This window comes from Varanus komodoensis, unplaced genomic scaffold, assembly GCF_004798865.1.
Source record: "Varanus komodoensis strain SLA01 unplaced genomic scaffold, ASM479886v1 scaffold17, whole genome shotgun sequence".
In the NCBI taxonomy this organism is placed as follows: Eukaryota; Metazoa; Chordata; class Lepidosauria; order Squamata; family Varanidae; genus Varanus; species Varanus komodoensis.
In genome coordinates, this window is record NW_025335505.1 from 1,444,208 (window position 1) to 1,453,606 (window position 9,399).

A 9,399-nucleotide genomic window follows, 5' to 3' on the forward strand; every position below is an offset into this window, starting at 1 on the left:
CCTCTCATCCCTACCTAGGGGTTCTAGAGTTTTCCCTATTATGAGCCTTTCCACCGTCTTTCCCAGAATGGACATATCCCCTCTGCCACCCTTTTTTAAGATTGGAAACACTGATGCTGCCCTCCAGTCCTCTGGAACTTCTCCCATTTTCCATGAGGCCTCAAAAATGAAGGCCAACAGATGCAAGAGCTCACCTACCAATTCCCAAAATACCCTCAAGTATAGGCCATCAAGGCCATGTGCCTTTGAAACATCCAGGGCCCCAAGGAGCTCCTCAGATTCCAGGGAAGTGACTTCAGCCTGTGCCCCCACAACCCCAACCTCATCTAGCCCCCACTTTGGGGAAAACACAAAAGCAAAATAATCATTTAACATCTGTGCCTGTTCCCTTAGTTACCAGATCCCCTCTCACCATTTTAAGCAGTCCCACCACCTGTCTCCCCTTTATCTTCCTATCTACATTAAGGTAGAAGCATGTCTTGTTGTTCTTGACATTCCTTGCTCATACTCAGCCTCAGCCTTGAAAAGAATCCTTTTGCATCATCCTGCCTCTTCCTGGTAAACCCTTTTGTCCACTTGCCCCAGCATCCATTTCCTGTGAAGGTCCCGTTTCTTCCCAGTATCTCTTGCCACCCCTCTCCACTTCCATGGTGGTTTCCTTCTGCGCTTCCCTGCTTTGCTAATCAATGGTATCATTAAGGCTTGCACCTCGAAGGCTTCCCCTTTTAGAGCCATACACCCCTCCTGAACTCCTTTGCCTTCCAGTAGCCTCTCCCAGGAGACTTTCCCCAGCCTGACCTTCACCTGAAGTCCCACCTCCGAGTGACCTACCACTCATCCCCACTCCCCTGATCTCAAAGCATGGGATGGAGTGGTCACTCGCATACAGAGCTCCCCTAACCTGCACATCAACTACCAGATCCTCCCTGTGGGTCAGAACCAAGTGTAGGATGTTAACAATGTAGTCAGAGGGGCAGAATCTGCAGTCAATGTTTTCCAGGTAATATTCTTCCTCAGGGGCAGTCTATCACAATAATAAGATAACAATTATCTTATTATTACTTTTTAAATCAAACATGTAGACTGTGAAACATCCCACATAACCATGTCAGTGTTTACTATTACCTTGAAATTTCAGGCAATGCATTCAACTGCATTTAAACACCATTTCATATAAACATTAACAAATTAGCCTTCCATACTCTGGGACAAATCTATAAAATGGTCAGGCCCTAAAAAAAGCATATCCCTAATGATCTAGATCAAAACAAAAAGCACAAGAATGAACAGTCAATTAAAATGTATTCATTTCTACCTAAAACTTTTCATGGGAAATTTTAATACATGGAGAAAATCTGTGTAGCAAATCTGCAGCAGCTAAAAGAAATCTATTAACCCACCTCTAAGAAAAATAAAATTATATAGAAGATTCTTCTTGACCCATCACCATTTGCATTACTGCCTCTTTTGTCAGTGCCTTCTGATAAAACATAGAACAAAGCAGTTGACATCATTCATAGTGTGCACCATGTCCTATCAAAATACAATTCCCATCTTCCACTCTGCAAACTAGAAAACAAAACTGCATTCTCCAAGAATGCTTCATAATAGGGGCATTCTCATTTTTAATATGGGCATTGAGCCAATATCTGTTGTTCTTTTTCCTACAAGTTATCCTTAATTAGATATTCTTTTTCACAAAATTCCTTTGCTACCTTTTAGCAATGTCATCCCTTTCATCAACATTACTTCTAAAACTATGTTAACTACTTTCTATAGTAATTCCAACAAAAACAAAAATTCCACCTCCCTTTTGTCTTTTGGTCACTGTGTTATGATCCACTCTGCTCATGATTGTGGTGGCCCCACCCTTTCTTGGGTTGTTTTATTCCCGTTTTAGTATCTGCAGATCATTTGCGGGAGGGGCATGGATTATTTTCTACTACTGTTACATCATTTCCCTTTATCCTCACTCTTTGTTCCATAACATGTTTGCGCCCTCAGAATTCAAGTAGAGATGGCAACCAGTTTAAATCTGAAGGAAGTGATACTGGTTTTGGAAGAAAAAGAGTACAATATGTGGCCTGCTCAGGTTTCTGAAGGAATGATGTAGTAAGACTAAAATGCTAATCTCCCATTAACTGGAATGTATGTTGCCTTTCTACAGATCATGTTCCAGTATTAGTGTGTGTTGAACACTTTACATTGTGCATGTGTTCAGATGTCTGCGTGAGAAGTAAAAGGTGAGGTAGCAAACAGGAACCTTTGTTCCCACAAACTGGTGCTACCCGCTCTGTTCCTATGCTTGTGGTGTGGGACAGCAAAATATCCAAAGGGCTTTGAACTTATATCTGCTTGAACACACACACTTCACCTCTCACCACTCAGTGAAGGGAGGGCAGGGTCCCGGTGATGGGGCTACTGATGCAGGGCTTGGTTGCACAACTGCTTCTAGTCCTCATGTGAGCAAGCTGCATGCCTGCGAAGCAAGACCTTCATCCAACAATCATGTAGACGAATTGACAAGGAGATTTTCCATTCTGATTGTAGTTATGAGTTGATTTGCCTGCGGCAGCTTCTTTCTCCGATTCACAAAGTCACTCCTTGTAAATGGTCTTTCACATCATTTCTCATACAACGCAATGAGTAGGTGTTGTGCGGGGAAAGGATCTGATTCAATACTATTTGTAGAATACTGTAGTACAAGGCAGATTGCAAAAAAAAATATGAGGAAACTCTGAGAATTTAATTGATAAGGATTCCCTTTTTCTTTGTCTTCAAGCATAATTCTGTCATTTCTTTAGAAGTATAATTTTAGTCAGGTTTCTTCAAACATGTTTGTATGAATCATTCATAAACAACTGTTTATACATTTAAAACATTTTTACCCTGATTTCTATTTTTCAGATGAAAAAGCCCCACAGAGTGAATTACAAATATCAATAATACCAGGACCTGGAAAGAACCCTTATTTCTCTATGCAAAGGGAGTGAGATCTCCATCTGTGGAGTGCAGAACTTCCTTCTAGGAATGCATAAGCAATCTGATGGGTGTGGGGAGCCACTGGGCTTTCTCAACTTGGTCCCTGGACTCCGTTCTGCCCACCCTCTACTGGTGCTGAATTGATCTGATGGGAGTCATGCCGGAATAAATAGCCCGTAGTTTGCTCTTTTAAAAAAAGCTGGAGAAATTTGGGCAAGCTTTGGGCCTCAACTCTGAGACTTCTGCAAAGTACACAAATTGTGCAAATTCACACAAGTTGGAGGGCAAAGGCCCCAATTTTGGACAAATCTAAATAATTGTCAGAAAATGCAAGGTGGGCATATGTAGCAAGAAAGAGGATGGTACCAGATTTCTCATGTTAGCTGCTACAAGAACAGCAGCTTGAAACTATGAATTGCATTGTCATGAAAATAGAAAACAGAAACCCAGCTGGGCCTGTTTTTGGCTATCAGGTTGGAAAAGGGTTGAAAGTCCATCAAGCTCAAATAGAATCAGTTTTCCAATGTTGCACAACCCTATACCCAGCCTTAGCCTTTTTAAAAACTAAATGAATAGGCAGATCCTACATCCAGAGGTAATAAGAGCGATTGTGATGCAATGGTTGCAGTTTGGCCTGGGATTATTCAAGAAGGGGGCTGATGACTACCAAGTACAGTTCAGCACTGCCTGGGTATAGAGGCAACAGTGTCCACCAGTCAGATAAGAGGTAGACTGAGGCTGCAAGTCTATACACATGGATCTGGGAATCAGTGTCACTGAACTCAGCAGACTGACTTCCATTTACATATGGATCAGATTGCACTGGTGAGACTGGGAAAGGTGTGGAAGGGAATATTGCTCTCTTTCCTGCTTTCTAGCTCCAGGGCTATAAGCAAGCTGTAGAGGCTTTGATCAGTGATCATGATCGCAGGGTACCTATTGTCCTGTGCCTGTGCGCTGATGAGATTCCCCAGCATGCACAAGAAATGGCCTGTCTTGGTGAGACTAATACCTGAGGTTGACCTGGGGATGGCTGAACCAGACCAGGCTCAGAGCTCAAACTCTGATACTGGAATTGCTGTAACAGACAGGCAGGCACCTGCAGACTCCACAGTGCCAGTCTGAGCCTGCTCGGGGTGAAAGTAGCTCAAGGACACCCACAGGGCCCAGTCTCCCTCCCTCCTGTGGGAATGGAGCAGTCGAAGGATGAGAGCGGAGAGATGTGGAATGAGTAGCCTCTCGGATGGAGAACACCAGCCTCCTGAAGATGAGGACCTGAGGGCCTGCGGACACAGTCACAGGCTGTACTATTTAGGAGCTCAGAGTGCAGAATGGAGGCATGCCCAGTGTCACAGCCCCTCTCATTCCAGAGACAGGCTCCAAAGGGTTCACGAGCAAAGCTTTGGGTGAAGGGGGGCAGAGAGGGGTCAACACATCTCCTTGTGTATTCTCAGAGGCTTGTGAATGCTTACAGTTTTCTGTGTAGAATAAAGACTCTTAGAAGAGAGAGACTGGCGAGCTGGAGAGACTGTCTTGCTTGGGAGGGGATGCCTAGCCCTCGACACCAATTAATGTAGAAACAATTGTTGGATTCCTGTTTCTTTTCACACGGGGCATCCCCAACCAACTTCAGAGGGAGTAACTACATGTTATATGAGACACGAAGCCAAAGCTGCTCCCCTGGGTCTCTGTCTCCACCGCCATGTACACACTTGCAGCGCCAAGATAAGCAAAACATCTGCTCCGCTCAAATGACCCCAGCTCCTAATTGGGAAGTCTAACGCTACCACCCGTCACTGGCAGTACCTGTAGCAGTTTTTCTGACCTGTCCGAGAGAAAACAGCATATGCTATTGCTGAGCCCTCTTCTGCTCTGTTAATCTCCCAGGAACCCTCACAAAATGAGTTCCATGTCTCAAGAGGAAGCAGCGGCAGGCTGGAATTAAAATAAATAATCAAATGAGTGGATCACACTGGGGGTGGAGTGTGTGTGGGGGGGAATAATGTTCTGTAGTGCTGCTGAAACTCATTAGTGCATACAGGTTCCTGCTTAGTGAAGTGGCAAAGCTCCAATAAATTCCCAGGGACCCAGCTCTGGCATCCTTATGCAAACTGAATGAAGCCTCACTGCCAGGAAGATAGCTCAGCCCAAGCTGAGCAGTAGTTCAGGAGCCCCTTTACCCAACTCTGAATTCAAGCAGCTCCTACTGAGGGTTAAAAGGGGATGTGTGAGAAATTCACTTTGGGAGTGGGAATCTGCCAGGTTCCCTGGGCTTGACTGCACAGACTCTGGCCTGCTTTCTCACTGCCAAAAGCCCAGTTTGCTGGTATGCATGCTGAGCGTCCTTGCAGCACTTGCCAGGACTTGAGTCCTGCACAAGCAGCATCCCTCTTCCACACCCATGAATTGCAGCCTTTGCTGCTGTTGCCTGTGCAGTGCAAGAAGGTTTCTGGCTGTGCAACTGGAATTCTGCAAGCGCCTGTGGCCTTGTGGTCAGCTCAGCCCAATTTCTACACAGAGCTGAGCACAAGAGGAAGTTCTCACACTGAACAGGGATGAATTCCAGGGTTCCATCATAACACTACTGTAGCCCCTGCTCAGGGACTCCCAGGGTTCATTCTGTGTACTTTACGCAGTGTGCACAGGTTAATCTGTCTCATTGCCCAATGCAAGCCTTTTTTTTCTCCCAAGGAGTTATAGGTTATTGGGAAAACATCTACACATCTCAGGCATATTTGCATCAAGGCCATGTCTCTCCAATCTCTCTTGCTTTCTTATATGCTAGTGACTTATAGAAGGCTACTGATTTGGCTCACTCTCTCAACTCACTCCAATGCAGAAGTGGAGATTTGGCCCTCCTGGGAACCCAATCCAGTCCTCTGGGGTTCCTCAGCTGGCCATGTCCCCTTCTCCTAGGCTTACCCCATTTCCTACTTTGTTTGATGATCCCCTAGCTGATGCATGTTTTAAAAGGCTGCAGAAGATCCCTTCAGACTTAGTTACAAACAAGAAGAGCTGTAAGCTAAATGTTTCACTGATTTTAGAGACCTGAACCTATCCTGTGTTGTCTTTGTTCCCATCACTGCAATGAAATCCCTGAGAGCATTTCCAGAATTGAGTTCAAGCTTTGGGCTAAAAAAGAGTTGCTACCTCAGGCAATGGAGCCTGTTCTTCTACAAAACCCATATGATTTTAATTGTACTTTAAATTTGTTTTTAATTCTGAGTTTCAAAAGTGAAAACCAAACCAGAATCAAAATAAAAGCAGAAGTGTGTATGTAGGGGGTGGGACAAGGGACGGGATTCCAACACTGCTAGCAAAAAGCCCAGCTTTGTGAAGAACAGACTTCAGCAATGGACCTAGAGAAAGGCTGTCTGCTGAGCTTAAGATGTGGAAAGAAAGAAACATATGGGGGAGGCAATTCTGGGGATAAATAGCACCTTGAATTGTTGCTGTAATGCTGAGTATTCATCATATCCCCTCCTCCACTCATAATTTGTTGGAGTTGTAAAATTTTAGGCCCATAGTTGAAATGTAAACAGACCCTTAATTGCTGCAGAAGGTGATTGTATGTGAGGAAGCAGAAAATGATTGACAAAATGGCCTTAAAACATTCAAGAGCTCATTAGTTAGGGCTTAAGCCATAAAGCCCTTTATCTAACTTTAGCTGTCCTCTTAGAGCTGATTTCTCAAAAACCTGTTTCTTAAGTGTTGATGGGAAAGCCAGCTTTAATAGCTCGGCTGCTGGCACAATGCCCAATCATTTATGACTGAGATTCACTGTGGTCTCTTCTTTGCACTCCCTTTCAGTCTGTTGAAGTCAAGGGTAACCAAAGCAGTGATCTGAACCTTCAACTCAGGGTCCTGATGCCAAGTGAACCAAACCTTTTACTGACATTTGGAAATGATCTTTTAACTCTCTTTCCCTACCCATTATTTTTTTTTTTTTCATTCCCACCTGCAAAGACTCAAAATGAAAGCACTAAAACATCACGAGGGAAAATCACATGATGGGTGGATAACATTCCTTATTTATATTTGAAAGTCCTTTTTTCCCCAGATCCAGCAACAGAGCTTTGTATTTTACAGCATTTGCCTGATTGGATCAGACCAAGATCCACCTAGTTCAACATTCTCTTTGCAATAACAACCAGCAGATACCTCAAGGCTAGAAGGACATCAAAGGATCACACATCATTAGAAGCCACTCAGGCAGTTGCATGGATGGAGTCTTTATTAAGTTTTTGTAATGTGAAACAGGCTTCCTGACTTTCCTGGGTGAGGATAGGGTTTAGACTTCAACTTCTAAGTGTTATAATTTCTGGTGCCGACTCAGTGGGAATCTGGCACCCAAGGTCTTGGGCATCATTCAATCCCTTTGTGATATATTATTGGGAGTTATCAGAATTATGAGGTCAAGGATGCCAGAGATGGCAAAGCTAAATTACTGATAGCCGGCAGCTGGAGCAAATGGGTGGTCTCAAAGGATTGGGAGATCGACCATCTCCCCATGGGTCAGCTGGTCTGCTGTAGGGGAATAAAGGTCAGGGAGCTGAGAAGTTTTATGTTCCTTTTTGGAGGTTCTGTTCTGCTGCCTTCTATATGAGCCGAAGAATTTTGTGATGCCTTGCTACAACCTGCAGAAGGTGGATCTTTTATGCATAGTTCAGAGGAGGGTTAACTTTGCTGTTTTTGAGTCCAAATGGTTCAGCAGGACCCCAGGATTGTGGGTGCTTGGTTTTCTGTGATTTGTAAAAACTGCTGTTTTCCAGCTTCTCTCTCCCTTCCCCATTTTACCCTGTTTTATCAATTTTAACCATAGTGTTTTAGCCCTCTCCACCCCTATGCTTTATCCTTTCAATAAACTTGTTTTATTCCCTATACTTGGGTCATCACATGCTAAATCCAGTGTCTGGTCCAGGATTTGGGGGCTGGGAAATTTCTGGATGGCTTCAGGGTCCAGTTGGTCAAGGGAAACAGGCAATCCCTGTTAGCATTCCATTACAGTTTTGTTTTGTTTTTAAAGCACCCACTAAAATCTTTCTACTCAATGAAAACAACAGGTCAGATTGAGACCACTGCAGGGAGGAAATGGTCAATGCGCACTGACTTAGATGCCAATCCGGATCTGGGTGCCATAACTGTCATGCTTTGGCTCAAAAAGATATTTTTTTCTGGGACATGCCCAGGAAGTATCAGTATATAGAGATACAGATACAGAATTTCCCTTTGCCCATCATTGCTAGTTGCCACTGAGAGACAAGACGTGAAAGCTTGTGCATGTCTATTTAGAAGTAAGCTTCACTGAATGCAGTGGGACTTACTCCCGGTGAGGGTATATAGGATTGCAGTCTTGTTTATTGATGTTTCTAATACTTGTGTAGAACAAACACCCCCCACACACACACTTACACACACCTGACCTAGAGGCCAGTATACTTTGCCATACAGAATTCCTGAAGCTATAAATTTGTACCCTGATTCTACTGCTGTACAGCTCCATGAGAAGAGCCCAAGCTCCCATATTATGAGAGCCTTCTGTCTGCTCCTACCGCACCAAGAACAGTTCTATAAAGCACTAAAATATTCCCGCTTTTTGTTATCTTCATGAAATCAGCAAACATGAAGCTGATTGGTGGGAGAGAAAGGACAGATCAAAAGAAGCATTTCTTCAGACAGCACTTAGATGAACAATGGAAACCACTTCCATGAGAAGTAGGGACTACTGCTAATTTGGACAGATTAAAAAGGGAATTGGACAACTTCATGGAGGGGAAAGCTGTCAATGGCTACTAGCCTGATGGCTAAATGCTACCTCAACTAGAAGCCGTATGCCTTTGTAGAGCAATTGCTGCGGAATCCAGGCAGGAAGATGCTGGTGCTCCCCTATCCAATTTTGGATCCACCCAATCGTTTTTCTATCTAGTCCAGTTTTTTCTAATTTGATTAGCAGAATGCCATGTGGCACTATGTTGAAAGCTTTGCTAAAGTGTAGGTAGATTATGTCCACACTGTTTTCCTCTGTCTGGGAGGTTACCCAGTAAAAAAAAATGAGATTAGTCTGGCAGGATTTATTTTTGATAAATCTATGTTGGCTTTTATTACTTAGTTTATTTTCTCGAAGATGCTTGCAGACTGATTTTTTAATAATTTGCTCCAGAATTTTTCCAGGGATTTATGTCAGACTAACTAGTCTGTAGTTCCCAGGTTCATATTTTGCCCTTTTTGAAGATACGGACAACATCAGCCCTTCTCCAGTCTTCTGGCACTTCCCTTGTTTTTCAAGATTTATCAAAGATAATAGCCAGTGGCTCTGAGAGTTCCGCCGTTTTCTCTTTTATGACTCTGGTATGGATTTCATCGGCCCCTTGAGATTAGAATGTGTTTATTCCATCTAGGTATTCCTTGACCATCTGT